Here is a 27,827-nt window from a genome sequence, read left to right as displayed (position 1 = left end):
AACATACAGAAACACCAAATACACCCACTGACATATAGTTAAGTACCTTCTGTGGATGAGGCACGGCATTAGGCCAAAACCAATGTAGATATGGAAGGAATTTTTCTGTTCCCTGCCCTCTTCAATGGTGTTTGTCAATAAACCTGAGTATATAACTGTACGGGTATAAAGTTAAATCTGCTAAAAGTTTCTTCCTCATACATCACATTGAGCATTTGTGGTATTTTTACATCATTTTATTTACAACTATGCTTGGAATATCTCGATTCACTCAAATGAGAGATAGAATCCGGAGATCTGATCTTCGTCAACGCTCAAGAATCAGGGACGCTGTCTCATTTGCCAAGACATCAAAAATCAGATGGGCTGGACACGTAATGAGGTTTACAGACAACCGCTGGACTAGAGCCATTACTGATTGGATTCCACGGGACATCAAAAGATCACGTGGACGCCCACCTATAAGATGGTCAGACTTCTTCGTCAAGACCCTAAATGATCGGTTTGAGGCTCTGCATGTTCCTAGAACGAACAGATACCATTGGGCTACGCTAGCACGCAACCGGGATGAATGGAGACGTTACTGGCACCCGCTCGAATAAATCGATGAATAACGGGGATTAAGTGATTTATTTACCCTTGGTTTTTCTCTAAAAAAAAAAAAAGTTGTTCACCAAATAAAGGGTATTGGGAGGGTCCTCCCAGGATGGAGAAGCAAGCTGAAAGTAGACTATAGACCAAGCATGATTGCCACTCAATGCCTCTTTTGCCAACCACAACACCCAAAAGGAGAGAGGGAGAACAAAGGGGAATGCCCTGCCACAGAGGCAGGGTGGGATGGAGGGATGGGGGGTGGGAGGGATACTGGGATCAGTGGTGGTGGGAAATGGGCACTGGTGGAGGGATGGGTATTTGATCATTGTATAATTGAAACCCAAGCACAAAACTTGTAAGTCTACAACTGTACCTCATGGTGTCTCACTAATAAAAAATTTTTAAAAAATGTTGTTTGGGGGGACAGAGAGAGACAGAGTACAGAGGGTACTTGCCTTGCACATTCCTGATCTGGGTTTAATCTCTGGCACCCCAAGTGGTTTCCCAAGCACCACCAGGAGTGATTCCAGAGCAGAGCCAGACATAAGCCCTGAGCACTGCTCTGGCCCCCCAAACAAACAAACAAAAAGTTGTTTTAGCCAATTAAAAAAAAAAACCTATCATCTCTAGCCTGAAAAACGAATGGGGTTCCTCATTCAGGACAATCTATATTTACTGCAGAAAAATACTGATTCTAAAAAGGAGAATGCGATTGGATAATGCTGGCCTCAATTGCCAATCAGAAAAGCAGCACATGATTCCAGAGTGGCAAGTATAGCTGAATAAAGGTACCCATTTGCATAGTTTCCATAGTAAGTCATACTTGAGGTGGTATTTGGAGAAAAAGAACGGAGACCCGGGATGGAGAAGAGGATTACTAGTAAAACTGCTAGTAAAACTGTTTTAAAGCATCCACCCTTTTAGTTTTTCTTAGAATTTTCTTTTCCTTTAGGATTTTCTTTTCCATTGGGAATTTCTTTTCCATTTCTGAAGCAAACTCCTCTTTAGTAAACTGACCATGAGCTGGGAGATGGAGCAGGTTATCACAAATAAGGGGGAAGAATAAAATGTCACTAGTAAAAATCCAGCCCAGAGAGCTCTGCCCTAGGCCAGCGGTGAGGGCAGTAATTGTGTACTGCAAACCCACCAGCATCAACATGGCTGCAAATCAGAAAATAAGATATGCGTCTTTTGAATGATTTTTAAGATCACTAAAATAGGTCATGGTCATAGCTCAGGGGTTGGGGTGCATGTGCAAGGCCCTGAATTTTGGGAGGTACAGGGAAGAGCCACACTGGGCAGTGCTCAAGGCTTATTCCTGACTCTGTACTCAGAGGTCACTGTTGATTGGAGCCCTAAGGATCATACACCAGGGAGCAAACCCATGTTGGCTACATGCCAGGCAAGCACCCTGCCTACAGTGCTCTCTCTCAGGCTCCAGGATACTGAATTTGACCCCCAAGTGCCCCCAAAAGTGTAGCCCTGCAGCCCCACCACCATCACCAGGTCATCCTGGTGCCCCCCACAGCTCCGACCGGGCCAACCAAAGAGCTCTGAGTCCCGGTTGTCCAAACACCACTGGGAACAGCTCCGGGAGCCCTCAGCACTGTTTGGGACTCATCTCCCATGACTGAAGCAGGTTTTCTCTCTTTGTTTTTAAAGGAAGTACCACCGGTGGAGTCCCAGGACCCTGATGGGCATGTGCATGATGAGCAACATGCTCGTCATGTTGGACATGACGATGGTGGGATGGTGGGCAGGACAGGCTGATGTTCGTGAAGATGATGGAGGCTCAGTGACGAGATAAGCTGGGACGGGGAGAAGCCCATGGCTACGGGCATCAGCCATATGCTCCAGGGCCACATTTTCCGTGCCACTCCTACTGGTCCCAACACCAGCAACAGCACAAGATTTACAGGCATTCTCATTGGCTCCCTGAGACCACACTGGGAGGCAGGGATATCCCAGCCCCCCACCCAGTCTAGCCACTGTCTCAGAACACGAAGCATAGAGCACAGGTGTCTTAGGTCACCTGGTCAGGAAAAAAAGGTGAATCTATTGCAAACCATAATACCCAAAAGTAGAGAGAGAGAGTAAGGGGGAAATTGTCTGCCATAGAGGCAGGTGGAGTGGTAGGTTGTGGGGGGTGGAATACTGGGACATTGGTAGTGGAAAATGTACACTGGTGGAGGGATGGGTGTTCGATCATTGTATGACTGAAGCTCAAACATGAAAGCTTTGCGACTGCAGCTCACAGTGTCACTGTCACTGTCCTCCCATTGTTCATCGATTTGCTCGAGCGGGCCCAGTAACGTCTCCATTGGAGACTTTGTTGTTACTGTGTTTGGCATATAGAATAGGTCATGGGTAGTTTGCCAGGCTCTGCCGTGCGGGCGAGATACTCTCGGTAGCTTGCCGGGCTCTCCGAGAGGGGCGGAGAAATCGAACTCGGATCAGCCATGTTGGCTGCGTGCAAGGCAAACGCCCTACCGCTGTGCTATTGCTCCAGCCCAGCTCACAGTGATTCAATAAAAATAATAATAATTAAAAAAAATAAACGGGGATCCAGAGTCTATCTGATGCCCAGCCTTGACCCAGGTTTCCAGACTCTGGCCATGTTCAAGCTAAGTCTCGTCAAAAGAGAGCAGAGTCACTCTAGGATGTTTCCTCCGTCCACCACAGGGACTCGCTCATCAGGTCTCGTGTTTCTGCCCAAAGTCAATCTGAGGGGATTAGATGCTCTCCCTCGAAAGCAGCATGTGTGCGCACCATTGTGTGTGTACACTGGGGAGAACCGCCAGACTCCCCCAAATTAAGGCTAGGAACACGCGCCCTATAATTTGCACTGCCTGACAGGGCTGGTGTGGGTGGATGAGTTTCCTTGGCTGAAGCAACTGGGTTGAGGCAAAATTCATGGTGCCTCAGAGTATTTTCTTCACTTGCGGGTAGGGCGTTCGCCTTACACGCGGCCAACATGGCCGACCCGAGTTCGATTCCTCCGCCCCTCTCGGAGAGCCCGGCAAGCTACCGAGAGTATTGGATATGCCAGACACAGTAACAACAAAGTCTCCAATGGAGACGTTACTGGGCCCGCTCGAGCAAATCGACGATCAACGGGAGGGCCTTTACCTTTACCTTTACCTTTGCAAGATCCACCCCTCCTGGAGCTGGTCCTGACAGACAGACACCATCAGCTCTACAGGTGTTCACAAAGCACACAGGTTCCAACCTGAGCCTGGCTGGGCCTTCCAGGGAGAGTGAGTCAGCAGCAGAGTCAAAGGCAAGGGCGTTGCTTCAAGAAACGTCGGCTTTACAGCTGGGCTGTGCCGCTTTGGTCATGACCTTGAGGCTCAAGGAATTGGCTCCGACCGTTCTGAAGCGAGTAGCCGTTTCACAGACAGCCCACGGCCCGGCAGGAAGCCACTCTCTGCCTCTGCCATCATGACACCACCATCTGCAGCCGCTGAGCTGAGATGTCTCGAGACCATATTTATCACACCCGAGACTCCAGCCTTACATAAGAGTCACCTGTCGCTGGCACACACATTTCAGCACCTAGCCGAGCCAAGGGTAATGAAGATTTGAAGGGAAGGGACCCGAATAAATGTCACGCCGATTCCGCTCTACGGGGCCGAGCTTTGAAAAATCTCCTTGCCCTCATATGCCCCCTCCACGGGGGACCATCAGCTTTCTCCTTTCAGACTGCACCTCTGCTGGGGAAGAAAGGAAGTGCCCAGTGCATGGATACTGTCTTCTTGAAGTCTCTGTCTGAGCGCTGGACTCTGTGTGCCTAGTTTATGTCTGTCTTCACGTGTCTCGGTTGTCTTGTCATCAGCTAAATTAACCATAAAACAAAGGCTTGGCTCAGTTCCTGATGCTTGAGAGGGCTCCATACTAACCTGGAGCGGCAGTTTCCTGTCTGCGGGCTGTGGGCTGAAGAAGTGCTGGAGAGGCACTCACTTTTCTGTAGCACTCTGGGTAATCTCGAAGATTTCTGTAGCTCTAGACCTTTGGGGAGAAGTTTGAAGCCTGTTGTCTAGAGTAAAGTAAATGCCACGGGCAAGGGGTACAAAGGCTGGCTTTGGAGTTGTGAGGTTGGAATGGATGAAGAAGCCAGAGAGGAGGCACCTCCTAACAGAAGGATGCCAGGAAATGACCTCCGTTTCAGACTGGTGAAATGTGGAACAATTAAATGAGGATTAATAAATATCTGGGAGGAGGCCGGAGCGATAGTACAATGAGTAGGGCACTTGCTTTGCATGCAGCAAACCCAGGTCCCATGGCTGGCATCCTGTATGGTCCCCCAAAGAGTTCCACCCATAGTGATTCTCAAGTGAAGGGCCAGGAGTAGGCCCTGAGCACTGCCAGGTGTGATCGATCTCAAACCAACCAACAGACCAAATAAACAAACAATAAATATCTGGGATGCCCTGAGCCTGCACCCTGGCGCTCACAGTTAACACAGAGCCTAAGCACCTGACTTTACCCAAACTGGCCTACTTTTTAAAAAATATTAATTTGTTATTGTATCGAATCACTGTGAGATAGATCCTTTTAAGCTGTTCATGACTGGGTTTCAGTCATACAGTGGTCTAACACCCATCCCTCCACCAGTGTAATTTCCCAGCACCAGTGTCCCCAGTTTCCCTCCCGCCCCTCCCAAACAGACCCCATCTCAGCCTGCCTCTATGGCAGGCACCTCTCTTTCTCTGTGTGTCTCTCTGTCTCTCTGTCTCCGTATCTCTCTGTCTCTGTCTCTTTATGTCTTTGTATCTCTCTGTCTCTCTGTCTCTGTCTCTGTCTCTTTCTCTCTCTCTGTCTCTGTCTCTTTCTTTCTCTCTCTTTCTCCCATTTCAGGCATTATGGTTTGTAATACAGTTGCTGAAAGGTTACCATGTATATCCCTTTACCTACTCTCAACACTCAGTTCTTGTCCAGAGTGATCATTTCCCAGACTGGCCTATTTTTAAGCTTTCTCTAATACACAGTGCGGATCTACCAGACACCTCGCGTGGGCATGTCCTGGTCTGACCCTGGCTTCAATGCTGACAGGTCGCAAATACAAAAAGCACAAAACTCAGCTAAAAGTCTTGAATTTTTAAGAAATATATCTTTGTACATTTTGAAGTGCACTCAAGAGGAATAACATATATATCTTGTGTTGTTTGTTTGGGGGGGCATACCCGCAATGCTCAGGGGACCATATGGGGTACAAGGGATTGAATCCGGGTTGGCTGCTTGCGGGACAAGCACCCCACCTGCCGTACTATCTCTTTAATTCCTGGAAAATCTTTAATATGATTTACAAAAAAATAAAATAAACACGTAATTGTTTGAAAATGGCTCTAGTACCTGAGGGCACATATGTTTAATAATTTAACATCTGTTGAGCACAGACACTATTTCAAGTAAATTTCCAGCAGTGGTGGATACGTATTATGTGGTCATTTATAATGACCCATCTCTCCCAGGTTGATTTCATTCTTTACTGTTTTCTAAGACAAATGGTTAATCACTTTGAAATTACAATATTTTCCCAGTATGCCTTGGGTGCATAACAATTTCGCAGGAAGTGAAAATGTTTCAGATGTAAATCATCTTCATCAGAAATGTAAGGTCTTTGTCCTAAATGTTCTGTATCTAGATGTTCATTTGTACTTTACCTATAAAACATAGAGACTGGAAAGAGAGTACAAAGATGGAGGGATATAAAAGACTGTAGTTTTATCCCCAGTACCACATGGTCTCCCGAGCATCTCTGGGTGTGACCCGGAGGCCACTGGGCACCATCTGGGTGTCTCCTAAAATTCCCAGAATCCAGGGGCCCTGGTTGGCCAAAAGTGACCAGGGCCCCCCAAAAGATAAAAGTCATAGAACACCATTCATGAAATTTCCTATCATTAAGCATTTCTTTTTGATCTATAAGGCTGGAGCGATAACACAGCAGTAGGGCATTTGCCTTACAAGCGGCCAACATGGCCGACCCGAGTTCGATTCCTCTGCCCCTCTCGGAGAGCCCGGCAAGCTACCGAGAGTATCTCGCCCGCACGGCAGAGCCTGGCAAGCTACCCGTGACGTATTCAATATGCCAAACACAGTAACAACAAGTCTCATAATGGAGACGTTACTGGGCCCACTCGAGCAAATCGATGAACAATGGGAGGACCGTGACCATGACCATGTGAAGGTAAGTAAAATGGTCAATAAGTAAAGTTTGTTATTCCCATTTTAAAACTAACATACTATTTCACCATATTTTTCATCCAGTAACCCACAGCAACTATTTTTTGGGCCTTATGAGTTCCAAACTGGAGTGAACACTTCCGTGGTACACGGCTCACCAAAGTATGGTTTGTCCGCTGCACAATGAATAGTTTTGCCAATGAACAGTGAGCTGAGATGTGGGTGTTCAGGGAAATGAATGGCAGAAATCCTGAGACATGGCGCTCACCCTGGAGTTGCATTGGTCATCCAATGGCTAGAATGAACTTAAAACTGGGGAAACAGAGGCAGAGGCTGCAATGTGCTCTGGCCAGTTCACCCTACGAACAAGCTGAAGTTGAAGATATGGGATCCCCTCAGCCCCCAAAGCTCTTCAACCCTCATTCCCTAAAAAGCTACTGCTCCCAACGCACCAGGCTGAGCCACCGTGGGTACCTGGGACCAACAGCAGTGGCACAGCATCTCCCAGAGGGTAGAGGACAGTGACTGAGACGTTCTAGTCCCCACAGCTCTGTCAGACAGAGATGCCAGGGTGAGCTGTGCCCACCCCACAATGACCGCTAAGGACCCCAACTCGTTCAGGCTTGGCCATGTAGCAGACCTCATGGCACCAACAGCCCCACGCGAACCTCGGAGATGGAGGCCTGCCTGAGAAACAGGAAGAAGCTCAATGCCTTCCCTGTGTGACATCAGGTCCCCCTCACCGGGAACTCACGAAGCAGAAAGGGAGATTCCCAGAGAGGGAAAAATGAGGAGACAATTTAAGTGACATGTGGAATGTCATACCAGTTGATATAGGTTGGAGCTGGGATTGAAGCTGGGGCTGTCATACCCTCAGATCCCAGATCCATGCTTTTAGTGACACCCACTCGAGCTTTTAGTTAAGGGGCTGAACAGCACCATCCCATTGCAACTGGGCAGCAGTGCCTTGGCACACACCTAAGACCAGCCAGGCCCTCACTCCTGAGCCACCCTAGGCCTGGGCTAGCCCACCTACGCCAGGCCACAGGCCTTGGGCTTTCAAACCAGAGGCATTGGAGAAGCAGAAAGAATTTTTAATTTGTTGATTCCAAAATGGGGCTAGATTGGTAGCACAGCAGGTAGGGCATTTTCCTTGCACGCGGCCAACCCGGGCATCCCGGGTTCGATTCCTCTGCCCCTCTTGGAGAGCCTGGCAAGCTACCGAGAGTATCTCACCCCCATGGCAAAGTAACAAGTGTCACAATGGAGATGTTACTGGGCCCGCTCCAGCAAATCGATGAACAACGGGAGGACAGTGACAGTGACAGTGATTCCAGAGTGAAATAAATTGCCCTGCCAAGCTTCTGTGATGTTTCTTTACTTCCTGAAAAAAAGAAAATGATTTGTCCTGGGCTTTTGTGCAAAGAGTCCAGTGAAGTAATGGGATGCCTGTTAAGGAATTTCCAAAGAGCAATTCCCCTGCCCCCTGTCGCCCCTCCCCCACCCACCACTGTCCTGCAACACAAATGACAGACAGTTGCTAAAACGCTCAGCAAAAAGCAAAAATCCAGCTCTTCTCGAGACATACACAATTCCAGGGTCAAATGCATGCCGTGAAATTCCCCCAAGGTGAATTTTAACAAAGAATATGGAAGTGTGATCAGGCTTCCCCATGAATCATTCTAAAATGGTACCAGTACCACAGAGGGCGAACTGGAAAGCCCTTTGACAGAAACCCGTGAAAAAACGCATTCACGGTACCTCTGTGAGAGAAATAGAAATGATATTCCTTTGAGGAACTGACAGGATAAAGCCAAGTTTGCTGTCTCTTCTCAGTCTTTCCCAAGGGCAAGTCTGCTGTGTGATGGAGGTGGGTGCAGGTGGGGGGATATGGGGGAGAGCATTTGTTCAGAACAAAAAGGAATACATTAAAATTTAAAAAAAAGTAAAGTAACCAAGGATGGGGGTTCGGGTGTTCCTGAAATGCTGTGAAATCTTTGGTGACTCACGCTTTGTTGAAAGAACTCTAATAAAACTCACATCCCTATCATCAAAGAACAAGGTTGCACCACCACAGAAAATGGCCAACTATGCACCTGGATGGGCCCCAGGCTTCTCAATTAAGTGGACTAACACTGTAGGAAGCCAGTCTCAGTTTTATCTGCCTCCTCCCTCTAGCCAGGGATTTGGGCTCTCTACAAGGGGGGAAAAAAGGAGGGGGAGCATTCAAAAGGCCAGAAATAAGATAAATAAAGTGGGTAAAGCACCCGCCTTGATAGGGTCGACCCGGATTTGATCTTTGGCACCCTATATGTTCCTCCAAGCATTGCCAAGGGTGATCCTGAGCACAGAACCAAGAGTAAGCCCTGAGCAAGTTCAGGTGCAGCCTAAAACCAAATCAAAAACAGAGCAAATAACCTGGCCTCAGGACAAAGAGGAATCATCAGAAAACGCGGGTCTTGGGCCTAACAAATATGAAGTTGATCATTCAGTTGACTATAGGTCATTTCCCATCAACAGTTGGTCTTTATCTCCAATTGCTGGCCCCCACTTCTCCAAAGCCTTTGGGTTTCTAATGTGCTGAAAGTGTCACCGGTGTCTTCTGTAAGCAGCTGAGGATCGAGAACCAATCTTGTGAAGAGAGGGCAGGTACTTCCAGTCCACCCCAAACCTCCAGGAAAGGGACCAGGGCAGGAGATTATCTTAAATGAAGGGAATGGATATCCTATGAATTCTACAGAAAGTTGTCAAAATCAAGATACTATCATTTGGGTTTCCACCTAACAGGGAAAGTCATTATTCTCCTTATTTTTTTTTGTTAATGAACAGAATATATTAAAAGTTTAGGAGGCTGGAGCGATAGCATCGGGGGCTGGAGTTATAGCACAGTGGGTAGGGCATTTGCCTTACATGCAGCAAAGCCAGGTTCGATTCCCAGCATCCCTGAGTGCATGAGCCAGGAATAACCCCTGTGTATCACCGGGTGTGACCCAAAAACAAAACAAAACAAAAAGTTTAAGTGGATTTCATTTTCCTTTTTTTCAATTTTAGTATTCCTAATAAAGAGAAAGGAAGAGTTTCCTTTTTTTATCAAATAGAATAATACTACTTCAAGTTTAAAACATAGTTTCCAAAGCAACTACATTATGGCTTTCATAAACGGGCAGAAATTATTCTCTCAAAGGAGAGAATGTGAGATTTTTTTCTTATCTCCAACTTTTGTTAACATCAAAGTATGAAATATTTTTATAAACATGTTCATAATCAAGAACTGAATCCCATGATGAAAAGCCAAGTAGGCTAATTTCTTGAGTCAAACTATACAACACGCATTTGCATCTGAGTTGGATTTAGATGCTCATATAGCAGAAAGAGACCAGGAAGTATTAAAACCTATACTAATATTATCAATTCAGTGATCATTTTGTTTAACTTCTATATTGTACTGTGGCATTAGGTGATGCCCAAGTAAATATAACAAAGTGTTGGTATTTTTGTGTTCTTAGGCTAGCTAAGGGACATTTCAGAAAAGTAACCCCCAGTGACCTGAAGTATGAAAAGTAGGCTGGACCTTTTTCAAAAACAAATTGAGATTGTCTAATTAGAAAACATATTAAAACAAATGGGTAGGTTTGAATAACTATGAAAGAAGTTGAGAGGGAGAGGGAAGAAAGGAAGGAAAAGGGAGAGAAAGAAAAAAAGCAGGAATGAGGGAAAGCATAGGAATAAGGGAGAGTTGGGGGCTGAGGGAGAGAGATAAGAGTTGACCTCGAGTCATTGAAGGAAATGAGTGGGAAGAGATTGGAAAATATTTTTCAAGAACAAGGAAACTGGTGTTTGAAGTCCTCTGCAGCTTTGGGAAGTGAGTAACTGATTCTCTCTCTCTCTCTCTCTCTCTCTCTCTCTCTCTCTCTCTCTCTCTCTCTGGGCCCAAAGACATGACTAACAACTTGAGTGCTAGAAAACTGATTGTCTGAAGCTCCATTTCCAGAAGCCTATGAATGGTAACTAGGTGGATTCAGAGCGCACTTCCTCCCCTCTCCCTTATTTGGCTGATGTGTCTAATTTCAGATTTGGAAACTCATAGACATTGCTATGAGATGGATCACAGAGCATGCGTCATCATGAATAGGACAAACACGCAAAGTGACTTGCCAGTGAAAAATCCCTGCCTGTCCTCCTCCCCAGGACCCCCCACTCCCACCCCCGCCCCCAGCCCCTCCACCACTTTTTTTCTGGGATACAATTTCAGGGTTGTTTTTTATTTTTCCTCTCTGATTCATATCCTGAGGAAATCAGTGTGACACAAAATGATTGTGTTCAATAAAAAAAAATCTCCAACTCACTACATTTCAAGAATGGCAGGTCTTTTTGATGAGACGTTCGACATCTTGCCAAGAAAACCTTCCAGGAGAATCTGGTATTGTCTGCAATGAGTGGGATGAGAATGTCATTCCCACACAAAAGCCAGCAATCAAGATCCTTTAGCTAAACAGGTCTACAAACTGTTTGTGTGTGAGTGTATATGTCGTGTGTGTGTGTGTGTGTGTGTGTGTGTGTGTGTGTGTGAATGGCAGCTGATTTATTTCTTTTATGAGGTAGGTATCACATAAAAACATGGGTCTTCTAATCCTGAGAGTTCCTACATTAACTTGGCCTTGCAAAAGGAAAATGGCTATGGTTTGTCAACATGCACACTGGTATTTAGGGAGTATTTGGGAGGGAGGGGGTACATCAATGGACCTACTCTCTTGGTTCTGTGATGTTCACTTCTGGTGGAGCTCAGGATGCCATATGAGGTACCAAGGATCAGGATGGCCACATGCAAAGCAAGTGCCTTACCTGCCCTGATATCTATCTATCTCTCCAGCCCCAGCTGGTATTTGGGTGCACCCATCCTAGATTTTGGAGGATATTCAGTCTTTAAAAGAGGGCAACTCTCCGGAGGAAAAAAAACTAACATTTATCTGAGCCCACAAGTGTTGAGTATTGGGACTCTTCTACAGTAAAAATTAGCAGTGAACTGGATGTGCTAGGCCTACATAACACCCTAAGTTTCACAAGCATCATTTCATTTAATCCAGACAAATTCCTGAGCACAACCCCATCTTGGACCAAGTTTCCAGGTCAGATAATGAAGCTCATCAAGGTTAACTGACTTAGACTTTATAGACGTTAGAAGACAGAGCTGCCGAACCTGAGAGTTAAGACAGAGGCTATGGTAAATGCCTTGCACATGGATGACCCTAGTTCCATCTCCTGTAACATGGATGGTTCCCTGAGCACTGCCAGGTATTACAAAAACAAAACATACAAAGGGGCCAGAGAGAGAGAGAGAGACTGAGACAAAGACAGAGAGAGTTCAGCAGGTAAGATTCTCATCTTGAAAGTGGCCAACCTGGGTTCAATCTCTGGCACCCCACACAGTCCCCTGAACCCCACCATGGTAACAAGGTGGATTTAGAGTGTGCACATCACCTCAGGGTGATCGCTGAGTGCAGTTCCAGGAGAAAACCCTGAGCACTGCCAGATGTGGCCCTCTAACCAAAGAAAAACAAAGAAATAAACCAAGATGAAAGTAGAGATGAGATTTAATCCCAGAACTATCTGACACCAGAACTTCAAATTTTAACTATTGTCCTCATTTAGTTCTTAAAAATAAAAAACATGGAACTAACGGGCTGGAGTGATAGCACAGCAGGTAGGGCATTTGCCTTGCATGCAGCCAACATATCCGACACGAGTTCGATTCTTCCGCCCCTTTTCAGAGAGCCCGGCAATCTACCAAGAGTGTGTCGCTCACATGGCAAAGCCTGGCAAGCTCCCCGTGGTGTATTCGATATGCCAAACACAGTAACAACAAAGTCTCACAGTGGAGACGTTACTGGGCTCGCTCGAGCAAATCGATGAACAATGGGAAGACAGTGACAGTGGAACTAACATTTCTATTAAATATGTGAGAAAACAGAAGCTCAGAGAAGAAGTAACTTCATCATGAGCACTTTTGCATCAGGTCTGATGATTCCTGTGTCCATGTTCTGGCCAAATCAATATTAAAACCCCAAAGAGGGGGATGGAGCGATAGCACAGCGGGTAGGGTATTTGCCTTACATGAGGCCAACCTGGGTTCGATTCCCAGCATCCCATATGGTCCCATGAGCACTGCCAGGAGTAATTCCTGAGTACATGAGCCAGGAGTAAACCCTGTGCAATGCCGGGTAAGGTAAAGGTAAAGGTAAAGGCCCTCCCGTTGATCATCGATTTGCTCGAGCGGGCCCAGTAACGTCTCCATTGGAGACTTTGTTGTTACTGTGTCTGGCATATCGAATACTCTCGGTAGCTTGCCGGGCTCTCCAAGAGGGGCGGAGGAATCGAACTCTGGTCGGCCATGTTGGCCGCGTGCAAGGCAAACGCCCTACCCGCTGTGCTATCGCTCCAGCCCCAATGCCGGGTGTGACCCAAAAAACAAAAACAAAAAAAACCCAAAGAGGACTAGATACCCTCACATCCAACAACGGAAATGACTCTAACATCAACGCAAATGAACAAACAGCTACTCCGTACAAAGCACTGCACAAAACGGTGACGATCGTGTGAAGAACTTACACACAGGGCCCCAACCTCTAATGAACTTTTTTAAAATTTTGTATAATTATTATTCTTTTTTCCTTTTTTTAAAATTAATTTATTTTGAATACCCATCCCTCCACCAGTGCCCATTTTCCACCACCACGGGTCCCATTATCCCTCCCACCCCCCATCCCCCCATCCCACCCTGCCTCTGTGGCAGGACATTCCCCTCTGTTCTCTCTCTCCTTTTGGGTGTTGTGGTTTGCAAAAGAGTTAAGCCTGATTTTCGGGGAGAAATGTTGGGTGATTTACTTTCCATTGAACACTTTGTATATAAGGAGATGTCGCGCAGGCTCCAGGTCCCGAACAGAGCCAATATCACCAGGAGGTCCCAGATGGGGTAGGTGTTGCATCCCGCCTTCTCCAGATCGAACCCCAGTGACCATGAGCCTCTACAAGCATAGCTATGGTATGCGGGAACCAGGACATTTTTTTTCTAGTGAACTTTTAATTCTACCCATTTAGGCAAAACCCTCAGCCACCTGGACGATGGTTAGTTCTGACCCATTCCATCATCAGAGGTAAAACAACAGCCTGCAGAGTAATGTGGGAGAGAACTGGGATGGAAAGGGGCAAGTTGACAGAGGAAAGCATCTGAGGGAGGAATCCAAGAGCTTGATGCCTGCAGATAAGCCGAGCACAGCTCGGCTGTCTGTGCCTAAGAGGCAACGATATTTGGGCGGGGAGACTGGAGGGGGAAAGCACAATCTTAGCCCTGATTTGACAGGCCCTATTAGCGATATGGCTCACAATCATCGTATGATGAGAAGGTTGGGGGCGAGGAAAGAATTTTTCTATGATTGCAGCTCAAACCACCAGCTATTACGCCTCCCCTCGGCAAGCAGGGATCCAAAGGGTCCCATCAAATACGAACTTTACTCGTTAATCAATCACACCCAAACTCATCCCTCATAAAGAAAGGCCAAAAAGGGGAGAGGAAGAGTCCCATTGCCACATTTACCGCTCCCCCACCTCCACCACCCCGTGGGACTTTTCTGTGAGCTCTACCCAGTCTGACGGAGAAGAAGAGACACAGTTTCAGCATTTAATCTTGGAGACACAGCTTCCCGGGAGGAGTAACCAGCCTTCAGATTGCTTCTTCCAGGCCCCCACTCTGGAAGGCTCCCAGGGAATAAAGAAGGGACTGTTTAAGAGAATGCTGGGAATGATAAACATAGGCTGACTACTTTCAAGACTGTGTTATAACCTATGCTGAGCTTTAATGGGAGGCATTGGCTGGAGACATTTTTTCTTAAATTTCTCTAGAAACAGCATTTTCCAAACCATACACTAGAGAAACAAGATTCTTAGGAGTGCTATTCCAGATTATTATTATTATTATTATTATTATTATTATTAACAATCCTCTAGTTACATAACTTGGGGAAAGTTAAGTGACTTTCACTTGGAGGGATCAATTCTTAGACATGCATAGATTTTGTATTTCCGATGAAGAGACGGTTCTAAACTTGGTTTCAGAAAGAGTTCACCTTTCTTTAGTGTGGAACGCATGCTCATATCCCAGAGATTGAGTGCACCCCACAGAGCAGCCCTGTCCCCCTTTCTTGTGGGGAAGATTGGGAAGGCAGTTCTCAGAGTGTTGGGCCCAAGGGAGTGAAGTACTAGAGAGGGGACTGCTGACAGAGCATGACTTTTGAGGGACCCCGTTCCTGGAGTGAGGTGTACTCTCGGCACATTGTCTGTGTTCATCGTCCAACCAGATTGAGGGTCACAGTACCGATGTCTCATTGCATGCTTTTCAGGACCTCCCTCACAGCACCCCAGAAGAGAACTGACAGGTCACTGCATCCACCAAGAACACTTCCCTCAAACTTTGCCGGCTCCCTGGCCTCAAGATAAGAGGATGTTCTTACCTTGAGGTAAGCCTGTGTGCTCACAGGATGCATATTTGATGAAGAAAAACAATTAAAGTGGACAAAGAACTCATGAGAGGATGATAAAAGTCATGCCATCGTTGTTCTTCATTCAACAATGAAGCCCCTGCCCTGGACCCAGCCCTGGCTGGAAGGTGTTTTGAGACAAGGCACTGCTCCTTGGCTTCCACAGTCGCAAAGAACTGAACCAGACAGAGATGCTCAACTTAGCCATTCAGAAAAGTCGATGCAATTGCTGGGGAGTCCCCTTCAAGCCAGTAACATGCTAAAAAAAAAATCAGCTCACCATTCAGCTCCACTGAAATTCATTTCATCAAAAATTATATCAAGCTGGACTCATTGGCCATGACATATTTTTTTGAAAGTGCAAAATATCCTCCAAAGATAATGATTTTTCTCCCACTAAGCATATATAAAAGAAGCTGCTACCAGTTCTGAGATTCTCTGCCCAAGGCCAGGAGACATCACTGCCCTAAGGGCAACTATACTGTTCATGATTGTTGAATTGGTCCTTAGTTGTTAAAATAACGAGTTCTGAAATTTGTATAAAATGTCCAAGCAGGCAACAGATCTGCCCAAAGGCAGGTGCCAGGAGCATCTCAGGTCACCCTGCGTCCAGTTCTGTGAGTTCATGATCGCTAATGCTACATTCCTCCGAGCCTGTGATGGGCTGAAGAGCTATTTCCGTCCTAGTTCCTTGCGTTATATAGGTCAAATCCCATCCAATGAGTACCATAACAATAACCACCTCATGGCCTGGTTATTTCAGACAACCTGATAAAATGAGAATGAAGCGTCACCTCCAAGCCAGTGTTGGTTGTCACAGAATCTGACCTGAATAGCTCAGGAGCAAGGAGGGAGCCAGTGTCTTGGGTTTTTATCTTCATGGCACTGGGTTGCCCTGCAACAGTTGGACTGAAGACCCAGGAAGACGGGTCAAATGGGTTGAAGCCAGAGTATGAAGATTTCTGAACTCATGACTCCCTTTGCCCACTGAACACTGCAAAATCGCTCAGTTTGGGACTCAAATTATGGGAGTTTCCAGGCAAGAAGATTTCACATCTTCCATTAACTCCAACCCGAGAGGATCAAGGCAAAGTTTGTGCATCCTAATTTGGCATCTAAATCAGCCCTGCTGTCGCACTGGGTACCCCAAGACCCGGGCCCCCTTCACTACCTTTTCCCACGACGCTCTTCCCCAGGGATTCTAAGTGCTGTTTGCACGGGCAGGGCCAGAGGTGGCTCTCGGTTCTGAGATGGCATTCGCCACCTGTGTCGCCAACTAACATATGAACTTCATGAGAACCTACACTCGGATCTATAGCAGTGCTGGGAATGTAGCAAGTGCCTGCTAGTTATTTCCTAAATGGATGAATGAGAGAATGAATGAATGATCTGTGAAACCCAACCCCAACACCTCCCAAAGCAGCAACCGTTCTTTTTTTGGACCCATGAGTCCTGCTCATTTCTCTATAACAGCGTTTGTGAGCTCTTCTCGTGGTTTCTGCTCTATTTTCCCAGCTAATCCAGGAAATGGTTGATGGAGGGAATTATGTTTTACAACTTGCCACTGCTGAGAAGAGTAAGTGCTCAATAAATACTTTCTCTTTCGGCAATAGGAGGAACGAGGAGAAATACTTCTCTTGTAACAATGAACACTGAGGATTTATGACTCACATCATACCTAAAATTCGGCCTGAACTCCAAAGCGTCCCCAACCGAAGCGGCCCCATGAGTCACCGGGCCAGGAGGCCAGGGGGTTTGTTTGCGGAGGGCTTGTTTCCCGACCTCGATGAATCACATCTATAATCACCCCAACAGCATCCTGTCTGGGAAGTAACCAAAACCCCTATTTCTGGTCCCCATGGCTTTGGGGTTTGATGAGTAAATTCTCCTGGCATGGCATTAAATGCATGCCCTCAGAGAGCCCTCTGCAGCGCCCCAGCCTCCGGCATTGGCATGGGGATGGAACGCAAGGCAGAGACACCCCCTCGTTCATCTTGCCTGGCCCCTGACTTGACCTCTATCTGCTGAGCAACCCTCCAAGGGCCCTTCAGAGCACCTTCACTCTGCCAAGTTGCAGGCAGGACCACGCTGCTCTCCAGCACAAGGACAGCACAAAACCCTCACCAGCTAGCAAACGAATGTCAAACTTTCAAGCCTCCGATCAAGGTCCTCTCAAATCTGAAACTGGCCTTCTCCCAACCCTCTCTTCCCCGACTCCCGCTCCCCAGAACCTGATGAGCCGTGGCCGATGATGGCGACTTGCGGGCCACATACAGGTCCGAAAACTGTGTTTAGTGACCAGCTTCCCTTCTGGAAGGTGCAGGTAGCTGAAAGTGGCATTCTGCAAGTTACACAGTGCTCCTTCCTCCACAATGTCTCCAGGAACAGGAAGCACATCCCTCAGAGGCCACTCAGAAGGAAGGTCACTGACTTCTCCTGACCCTCATAAGTACGTATGCTCAGGTTCATTTCTCTAAGGGGACATTTTAGGGGCACTCTCAGGATCCTAGTGAGTTGGGACCACGTCTCCTGGCAGGGGGCATCCCAGTGAAAGTGGGTCCCGTGGGAAAATGGATCTACTGATGTTACTCTTTAAAAATGTTTTTATTCATCTATTTTGGGCTCTCCAGAGATGGAGGATGGGGAGAGTTAACCCTCTGCCTCACATGTGCAAGGCATGTAGTTGACCACTGGTCGTGCTCTGATTCTGGGGAGAGAATCAGACCCGGGGCCTAGTCCATGCAGGACAGGTACTGCCGGAACCATGGCTCCATAGCAGAGTGAGCTCAGTCGATTCAATCCTTATCACTTGGTTGGCATCTTCAGAGGAGCAGCCTCTTCCCTCTCTTTCATCCCTTGCCTCCAAGAGAGGGTTGGCAGCTTTGGGGACTGAGCGATAGCACAGTGGGTAGAGCGTTTGCCTTGCATGTGGCTGACCCAGGTTCAATTCCCAGCATCCATATGGTCCCCTGAGCACTGCCAGGAGTAATTCCTGAGTTCAATAGCCAGGAGTAACTCCTGTGCATCACCGGGTGTGACCCCCCTCCAAAAAAAAGGAAATTTATAGAGTCTGAGGTCCCCCAAAGAGTCTGAGTGTCAAAGGCTAGATCCTCATCTCAAGCTTCCTTTCCTCTTACGGTCACACCTAAGCCCATCCTGACATTAAACTGAGACTTAATTTTATTTTCTTTAGGGGCTGGAGCAATAGTACAGTGGGTAGTGCATTTGTCTTGCACACAGCTGACCCGGTTGATTCCCCAGCATCCCATATAGTTCTTCCGAGCACCGCCAGGAGTAATTCCTGAGTGCAGAGCCAGGAGTAACCCCTGAGCATCTCTGGGTGTGACCCAAAAAGAAAACCAAAAAAAAAAAAAAAACTATTTATTTATTCTTATTGCAGGGGTAGGAGGTTGCTCAGGGACAACTCCCAGCTCTGTGCTCGGGAACTATGTGGGGTCCCGGGGATGGTTCCTGGACCTCCCACACGCAAAGCCCATGCTCAGCCTCTTGAGTCATCATTCCGGCCCCTCAAGAGAGTTTCTCAAAGGCCCAGTTAAGAGGGAATTTGCCATTTCCAAAAGCAAACTGGAAAAAAAAAAAGAAAGAAAGAAAGAAAGAAAAAAATACCGTATGCTAAATATAAAGCTTTTTCTGTGAGCGGTGGTTTCAGAGTGTCCGAGCGCAGTGCTATTTCAGGGCAGATACGGAAAGGTGAGAGCCGACGGCAATAAAGCGCCTTTGTTGGGCTGCCGAGGCCTCTGCTCGCCTTTCTATTCATCAGAGCCACTCTGCCCGGGAGAACGGCCACAGAGAAGCCAGGCTCCGGGCTCCAGGGATCAACCAAGGCCAAGGTCAGATAAGGGGGAACGGGATGTCAAGAGGTCTGCTGCCCTACCCGCTGCTGCTGGTTCCCACCACCTGCGGTGAAGAGCCTCCCGCCTGCTCCCTGAGGCTCCACCCGCCCAGGGCAGTCCTCCTCTGCTGGGCCACCTCGCCTACTGCCCCGGCAGGGACCGACCATGGGGAACCTACAATTTCCTTGCCTGTTGAGTGCCGGTAACAGTGCCAGTCACAGGCCAACAGCCCAGTGCAAGGCAAATGCCCTACCCGCTATGCTATCGCTCCGGCGGTTTTGTATAAAGCTTTATTTATACACACAGTCCAAACTGTAAGGTCCAGCTCAGTGTTTATTTGGTGTGTAAAGGTGCCTGCTTTGGGGGGATTGTGTGTGTGTGTGTGTGTGTGTGTGTGTGTGTGTGTGATGTTAGCTTTGCTTTCTCACCACCCCTGTTGATGTAGGGATGGCAAACACTTGCTCTCAAGGGCCAGTGATGATCATTTGAGGATCATTGTTGCTGATGTGGTCTCATTGTAACTATCCAGTCCACTCGGCCTTTGTAGCCAGAAAGCAGCCATTGGCCCTGTGGAAGGGGGTGGATGTGCTGTCATATTGGTTTTGTGTAAGAAGCACCGTCCTCCCGTTGTTCATCGATTTGCTCAAGCGGGCACCAGTAACATCTCCATAGTGAGACTTGTTGTTGCTGTTTTGGGCATATCGAATACATCATGGGGAGCTTGCCAGGCTCTGCCATGCAGGCGGGATATTCTCGGTAGCTTGCCGGGCTCTCCGAGAGGGGCGGAAGAATCGAACCCTGGTCGGCCCTGTGCAAGGCAAATGCCCTACCCACTATGCTATCGCTCCGGCAGTTTTGTATAAAGCTTTATTTATACACACAGTGGCAGGTCCCTGCTGGAGCTCTGCGGATGTCTGTCCTTTATAGAGGAGACCACGCCAGAGGCAGATAGAGGGATAGCTAAAATCCTTCCCCGGTTGAAGCACGAGATTGTTGATTTGGGCATACAATTTCCCTGAGCCTCTCACACACCTCTTAAAAATGTGTTTTGAAATTTGAATCTTCACTTTGTAATTTTTTCACCACCATTTTCACCATCTTTAATATCATTTTGTACCTGGCAAGTATTACCAGGATATGCAGGAAAGAATCCTAGTTTTCGAGACCTGTGATTTGGCCATATCCTCTGTGGGAAAGACAGTTCTGATTATTGTTAAAGAAAATATCAATCATAGTTGTGGTGAAAGGTCGCTACTTTTTTTTTTTTTAACAAATTGGTCCTTTGAGCAAGATGAAGTTTAATGGATTGGTTTATTAACCTAAAGGTTGAATCAGACTGAGAGTAACTGAATGATTTCTTCATAATTAGTATTATTTATAATTATTTTACTTGGGAAAAAATATCACCTTAAATGTCAGGATGTTTTTTTAATTGCTTCAGATGAGATTCAAAATAATTGACTTTGCAAATGTATTTTTTAAAAACCTCATTTAAAAATATCTGAAGCTGCCGAGAGTCTGTCTGGAAGAGGAAAGATATTGATATTCATTACTAGGAACAAGGCAAAAATTGATCCATGATTTTTTTTTTAACTACGCGCATTGTATTTTGTGGTCACTTCTGGACTCAAAAAGAGCTGAAATGCTCACCGGGCTGCATTTGTTCATTTTTCCCAATCAATCTGCTCTCCACATGAGTGCGGGACCTTTGGGACTCAAATACGTGTGTTCCCACATTCTGGATTAAGAGGAGAGAAGTCCAGGGTGAGAAGGAGAAGGCATGAGTTTATGTTCTCAGTGGCTGTAGAAAAATGTGTCTCTGGACACACAGAACTTAGACCTGGAGCCAACTTTTTGAAGGCGAATAGGTAGGTGACTTCAGCGTGTCCCTCTAAATATCAGATCTACCGGGGGCAAAGTCTCAAGAGCTGGGGGCAAAATGACCACACTAAGTGAAAGTTCATCCTGGCTGCAAGGAAGAAGACACCGCAGAGACACCAGGGTATCCCACACGCGCGGGATACCCAGAAGTGACCTCATGAGGGCCTCTTCTCCACACATAGATGCAGGAGGGCTCAGTTTGGCCCCAGTCTATGCCGCTTCTGTACCCCAAGGAGGGTCAATGCTCTCAAGGTCCGCTCCAGCCTTCACAGGTGAACAGAATCCACCCGGCCCCTGAGCACCGAACCCAAAGCCCCTGCTGAGACCTTTCGATGAGCAAGTGACACATGTTCTAGAGAGGACACATCCGACGGGGACATGAGCACAGAGTTACGAGCACCTCTTCTGGGCTCCTTCTGGGCCCGCTAGGCCTGACCACGTGCCTGAGACACAGCGGGCCAGAGGGCCCAGGACAGACAGACAATCCTCAAGGAGGCCATGTAGACACTATCAATCATTATTAATCAGAAAGATAAAAAGTGGAGGAGGAGGAACAGTTGAAGGAGGCTGTGAAAGAAAGAACACAGTTTCCTGGTCGCTGGCCAAAGAGGTAACTCTAGAAAGAGCTGTGGAAAGAGGGGGTCATGGAGCTAAAATATCCCATAAACAGCAGAAATGTACATGTGCACGTGCATACACACACACACACACACACACACACACACACACACACACACACAGGCATGCTCCCCTCCAGAGCTCAAAGGAACACACACCCTGTTTTACAGGAAGGTATACAGTATATACGAACTATTATGAATGCCATGCGTTATTCAGCTAGCAACTAGAACCCGTTATGAACTTTCACTCATGTTTAGGGACGGTCCTAAAAGGCCCCCGTCCCGCACTGTCATCCCTCTCCTGTGGGCTGGGAGCAAGACGAGGCAGCAAGGCCCCGGAAGCAAGTCCAGGAGCCCTCCTTCCTGGGAGAACCCCAGGGAGCAGCTGTGGGCGACTGCAGGGGACAGCTGAGAGGCCAGGGGACCCCCCACAGACCAGGACACCTCCTGAATGGGAACAGATTTCCTCCTGCCTCTCTCCCAGGTCCCTCCTAGGGAGACTTGGGAACTTTCTGGGTGGCTGGGTTGGAACCAGCTTCAAACTCAGTTGCTGCTGGTCTCAGATCTAGCTCCCTTTGCAAGGCCTCAGCCCTCACCCCCCCCCCACACACACACACACCTTCCTTTCCTCTGCATCCCTGCTGGCTCCACCCCCCACCTCCCCGCCCTTGCAGGCACCTACCTGGGCTCAGCAGCCACGGACCCCTCCTGGCTGTTCAGGGTGTGCTTTCTCCTTCTGCCTGTCTCGGGGCAACGGCCTCCGTCCAGAGCCTGTGGTCATCTCTCTCTCTCTCTCTCTCTCTCTCTCTCTCTCTCTCTCTCTTTCTCTTCCTCTCTCCCTCTCTCACCCTCCTTCTTCCCCCCTCTCTCCACCTCCCTCCCCCCCTCTCTCTTTCTCTCTCTCTCTCCCTCTCCCTCTCCCTCTCCCTCCCTCTCTCTCTCCTAAGTGGGCAACTGCAAACCCAGAGAGATGTCCTCAGCTGGGGCTCTCGCCCGCAGCCTCCAGAAGTGTCATCTCAGACCCCCACAATTGCAACAAAGAAACCTCCCAGTTGGCTGCGCTGAAATCCATTCCAGGGCTGGAGCAAACTTCGGCGCTTCCAAAATCCCGCGGCCCGACTGTTCTCCGGGGCTCCCCCTTGTGGCCATTGTGGGGCATGGCAGGGCCGCTCCCTAGGGCCAGGGCCTTCGTGGGAGGAGGAGAGGGGGGAGGGTCGGGAGCGCGCCCCTCCCCCGGCCACCTTCACCCGCACCGCTCCCCGGGGAGTGTCCCGGAGTCCGTGGAGGCCCGCTCCAGCCACCAGGGAGGGGCCCTTGCTAGCAGCACGATGGACTTCCGCAACGGACCAGGGAAACACCGTGGGACCTCCAGGTGCCAGTCCTGAGCTTGCGGGACCCTCCCCCACAAGATCGCAGCCTGTCTCACCGAGGAGAACGGGCACTCACAGAACCGGGCGCTCCTGCAGCCCGACTAGATGTCCAGTGGCCAGTGCTCGGGAGACACCCAGTTGACGGCCCCTCACCCCAGTCCCCACCCTCGGCCCAGTGCTGCTCTCAGCTGGGTGCCTGTAAAATCAATGTGTGACCAGAGCAGAGAACTTCAGCTCCTGGGGGAAGGGGAGCAAAGTTCCCACCTTTCCCACACCCCAGGAATCCACCCTGACGCAGAGGGCACCCCCTGTGGATGGGGGTTGGGGAACCGGCCCCCACTGACCCTCCAGGGGCCGCGGTCCACATGTGGAGCCCAAGGGACATTCACGGGCCACGGCGTCGGGTGTCACGGGGTCTCAGACTCGGTGTGTCCGCAGAGAGAGAGGTGAGGGGGCAGAGGGACACAACCTGAGTCCCTGCTCCCCCAATCTCCATTACACCCCCCTATCTCGGGCCGGTGGAGGGGCTCCAGGCCAGAGCACTGAAGTGTGCCCACCCCTGGGCACTGCCCCACATCCCAGCATGATCTGGGTAGCCCTCACTCCCGGAGTCCCCTGAGATCTCCAGAGGACAGTGGTGGAGCACCCCAGCCCCAAGGAGAGGGCAGAGATGAATGCTCCCACGCCAGTGCGCCCCAGGATCCCAGCAGCTGGAGCTGGGGCAGAGGCGGGCTCTGGGTTCGGAGTAGACCCGTTTCTAAGGCATGAAGGCGCCCGGCTTCTCCCTGGTGACACAAAGCGGCAGGAGTGACCCCAAGCCACGCACCCAGGAAACAATGACGGGGCGCAGACGAGGCAGCTGGTGTCAGAGGGAGACCCACAGGAGGCGTGGGTCATCTGGACACAGGGCCCTCATCTGAACACAGACACGGCCCCCGCTCCCAAGGGGGGGTTATGATTTTTTTCTCTTTTTTTTTTTTTCTATTTTATGGGTCACACCCGGTGATGCTCAGGGGTTACTCCTGGCTCTGCACTCAGGAGTTACTCCTGGAGGTGCTCAGGGGACCATATGGGATGCTGGGAATTGAACCCGGGTCGGCCGCGTGCAAAGCAAACGCCCTACCCGCTGTGCTATCTCTCCAGCCCCAAAAGGGGTTATGATTTTGTGACCAACTCAAGGGAAAAACTCAGCAGCAGGAAAAGGGAGAACTTGAGGAAAGTGACACAAACTTAAAAAATAAAAGAAACTCCCACATCATTCACGGCACGGGGTCCTGCCTGGAGGTGACTGGGTGGGGCCCAGCTCCGCACCCAGGAGAGTCTCCGGAAGGCCCTGAGCTCAGGGCTGGGGGCACAGGACAAGTCCCAGCCCCATAATCCCAGCGTGATCCCAGCAGCCCAGCTTCCGGAGTCCCCTGACATCTCCATGATGCCAGAGGACAGTGATGGAGCACCGCAGCCCCAAGGAGAGGGGGCAGACGAGTGCTCCCACGCGAGTGCCCCCCAGGATCGGAGAGTCCTGTCTCCTTTGGTGTGGACAGAGGGCCCCTTACTGCTCGCCTGCAGAAGGCCTGGCCATGCTAGAGCTGAGTCAGACAGTGGGTCCAGCAGGGAATCTCCAGCCCCTCTTGCACACACCGCTGGTCTTGACCTTGGAGGGGCAGTCGGGAAGGATGGGGCCAGGGCTTGCCAACCTGGGGACACAGCAAGGAGGGACACTGGGCATTTGACCCACAAGATAGAGTTTATGCAGTTCTCCCAGTTGTGGGCGCCCGACAGGGCCTGCCAGCTCAGGGCCTCGGTCAAGGAGAGGCCTCTGACCCCTGGGGGGTCCCTCACAGGTAGAGTCTGAGTCCACCACGCACAGGCTCGGGTCCAGAAGGATGAAGGAAACCCAAGAAACACAGGAATTCCTCGCACAAAGCCTCTGGAGCAGGGGTGGGGTGGGGGGGAGAAGCTTGGGGTCCGAGGGGCATCCACACACCCCTCCTCAGAGCTCGCTCCTCCCCAGCTTCCCAGGGGACTGATACCTGCCCTCTCCGTGACTCTGGACACTGGGCTGCGTCCAGAGTCAGCTCTGTAGCAGCCCATTCTGCAGGGGAGGAAGCAACCGGTACAGCTGGGAACTGCATCCAGGAGAGATGGGAACAGAGAAGGGCAAAGGCTCCCTTAAAGGTGCCAGAGAGCCAGACACCAACCAGGGTAGAACGGCCACCGTCAGGGCATGTCACGGCAGCATAGAAGCAGAGGTGGCCTCAGGGGCCCGTCTGAGCTTGGTGTGGGTGTGTGTATTACCCAAGGCAAGTGGAGAAGGCAGAGAATCAGGGATGAGGGGGAGGGTAAGGAGGGAGAAAAGGGCGGAGTCTGGCTGGAGGGACAGGACAGTGGGAAGGGCACTTGCCTTGTATGTGACCACCCCAAGGCTCCATCCCTGGTACCCTGTACGGTCCCTCGAGTGATACTGCGAGTGATGCCCAAGCGCAGAACCAAGATGAAGGCCTGAACCTTCCAAAAACTGGAAAGCAAAGGATGGAAGGAAGGGAATGGAGTCAGCCTGGAAGAAAGAAGGGGCGTTTCCGGGGCGCTGAGGACACTGGGGTATGGTCATGCTGGCTTTGGAGCCATGAGGCCACTGAGATTTGATGGGGGGAAGCAGACGGAAGAGGGCTTGGGGGGTGGAGAAAAAAGGCCTGAGAGGGGTCCGGGGGCTGTGGAGAGAGCACTGAGGGGAGTCCCAAACACCCAACCCCCCCGAGACCACGCCTGGGCCTCGAGGAAGGGCACGAGGTGGGGGAAGAAGACCTGAGGTTCCACATTTGGGTTGGGGGAGCAGAAAGGCGGCCCCACGCCCGGGACCCCGTTTCCCCAACGGCCTGACCAGTTTGTTGCCCAGGGCAGTAAGGGGGCCTTCCTGGCGGCTGCAGGGACTGTTGTCAGTCCCGTGCTGACCAGCCCCTCCCACCTGCCCAGGCATGCGGCCGGAGTCCAAGCGTGGGGGCCAGGCAGAGCTGGGCGGCTGGGCCCCAAGAAACAGCAGCTTCAGCAGAACCCGGTGGGGGAGAAGCTTCTTCCTGCCCGAGAGTGTCCCCGCCCCCTCCGGGGTCCAGAGCAAGGGGAGATGCTGCGTCCTGAAGAGGCCTTGGAGGGGGATGGCTTGGCCAACCGGGCAGGAAGCTGGCCCAGACAGGAAGGAGGGACCTTCCCGCCCTGCGCTTGGTCCCCCCACACTGCCGTGGGCCCCTCTCGCCCTGCCCTGGTCTGTAGGCATTGGTGGTCTTCACCCAGGGCTGGGTGAGCTACCCGACCCCACTCTGATTTCCAGAACTTTCTGTCCGGCCTGGCTTTCCTATCAGGCTCACGGAAGCGTCCAGCAACTCTCGGCAGTTTCAGGAAAGCGTTTCTGTTTTCCTTGACCTCAGCTCTGCCCGCGGGATCATTTTAGGCCAGGCCAACCACAACAAGGCCTGAAATCACGGAGCCAGAGGGGTCCCGGGGGGCTCTGTTACATGCCCCTAGAGAGCAGGGGCCCCCAGAGAGGGCAGGTCCTGCTTTTATGGTGGAGCCGGCAGGGGAACGTGATTTCACCACAGCGGGATAAATACAAAAGCTGCTCATGTCCGCTGAGGATTTCAGGGCTCAAGGGGGCTCCATCCTGCTGGTGGGAGGGGAGGGACAGATCCTCCCGCGAAGCTGCGTAGAGCTGTGGGTGAGCCCCTGGGGATGGTAGAGTGGCAGAAAGGTCCCGACAATCCAGGACCTCTCCCGCCCCTCAGCTGGGCCAGTCCAGGGCTCAGCACTGCCGCTGTGTTCTTCACGGCTGGCGCTTTGGGAGGAGGCCGGGGTCAGCCCAACAGGGGACGAATTTATACAGGGAACCACAGAGGGAAGTGTGGGCGAAAATAAGCCAGTTCCATCCGGGACTCCACCCCAGGACTGCTTCTATCTGTTTGGAAATGATCACCCACACACTTCGCATTTATAGGGTAGGGAGCACTCCCCAGAGCCCCGCCAGGCCAACTGAGGAGGGATGTCCATTTACAGGGCAGGGAGCACTCCCCGAGCCCGGGCAGGCCAGCTGAGGAGGGATGTCCATTTGCAGGGTAGGGAGGCCAGCTGAGGGGGGCTGTCTATTTATAGGGTGGGGAGCACTCCTCAGAGCCTGGGCAGACCAGCTGCGAAGGGGTGTTGAGGGCAAGCCAGCTGGGAACATGTGAAGCAGGGACCTAGCCATACTGAAATTCTACACGACCCATGAATGATTCTCCAAGCATGCCGTCCGCGTGTGGGCCATGGGAGGAGCCTGGTAGACAAACTCCAGCTACGGCCACAGATGGGAGAAGGGTGTCCTCATCCTCCACGCCCACTCCTGGCATGAAGGGTCCCTGCACTATGGTACTCATCTCACCGAGGGGAAAGGCATTCTTGGGAAGGAAAATCCCAACTTACTCTTACCAGCCCAGAGGGACCCTCATGTGCCCAGAGATGCCTAGCCAAACCATGCGGGACTAAAACACGAGGGGCTCCGGGTCCAACACGACCCCCGTAACTTAGAAGACAAAGAAACCAGGGTGGGTTTCATCACGAGTGAAGGGCTGCATCAGTTCTAGGAACCTACGCTGACTTCAAGTCCTGACCAAAAAGTCAGGCAAGGGGCGGGGGGCGGGGGGGGGGAGTGATGGTACAGCTGGAGGGGCAGCTGCCTTGCACGCGACTGACCTGGGTTTGATCCCTGGAATCCCATATGGCACCGCCAGTAGTAAGCCTATGCAACACCAGGGTGACCCAAAACACAAA

Source organism: Sorex fumeus, unplaced genomic scaffold, assembly GCF_029834395.1.
Source record: "Sorex fumeus unplaced genomic scaffold, SorFum_2.1 ptg000198l, whole genome shotgun sequence".
Lineage (NCBI taxonomy): Eukaryota > Metazoa > Chordata > Mammalia > Eulipotyphla > Soricidae > Sorex > Sorex fumeus.
The sequence above is the reverse complement of the archived record's forward strand: the minus strand, read 5'-3'. Positions refer to the sequence as shown.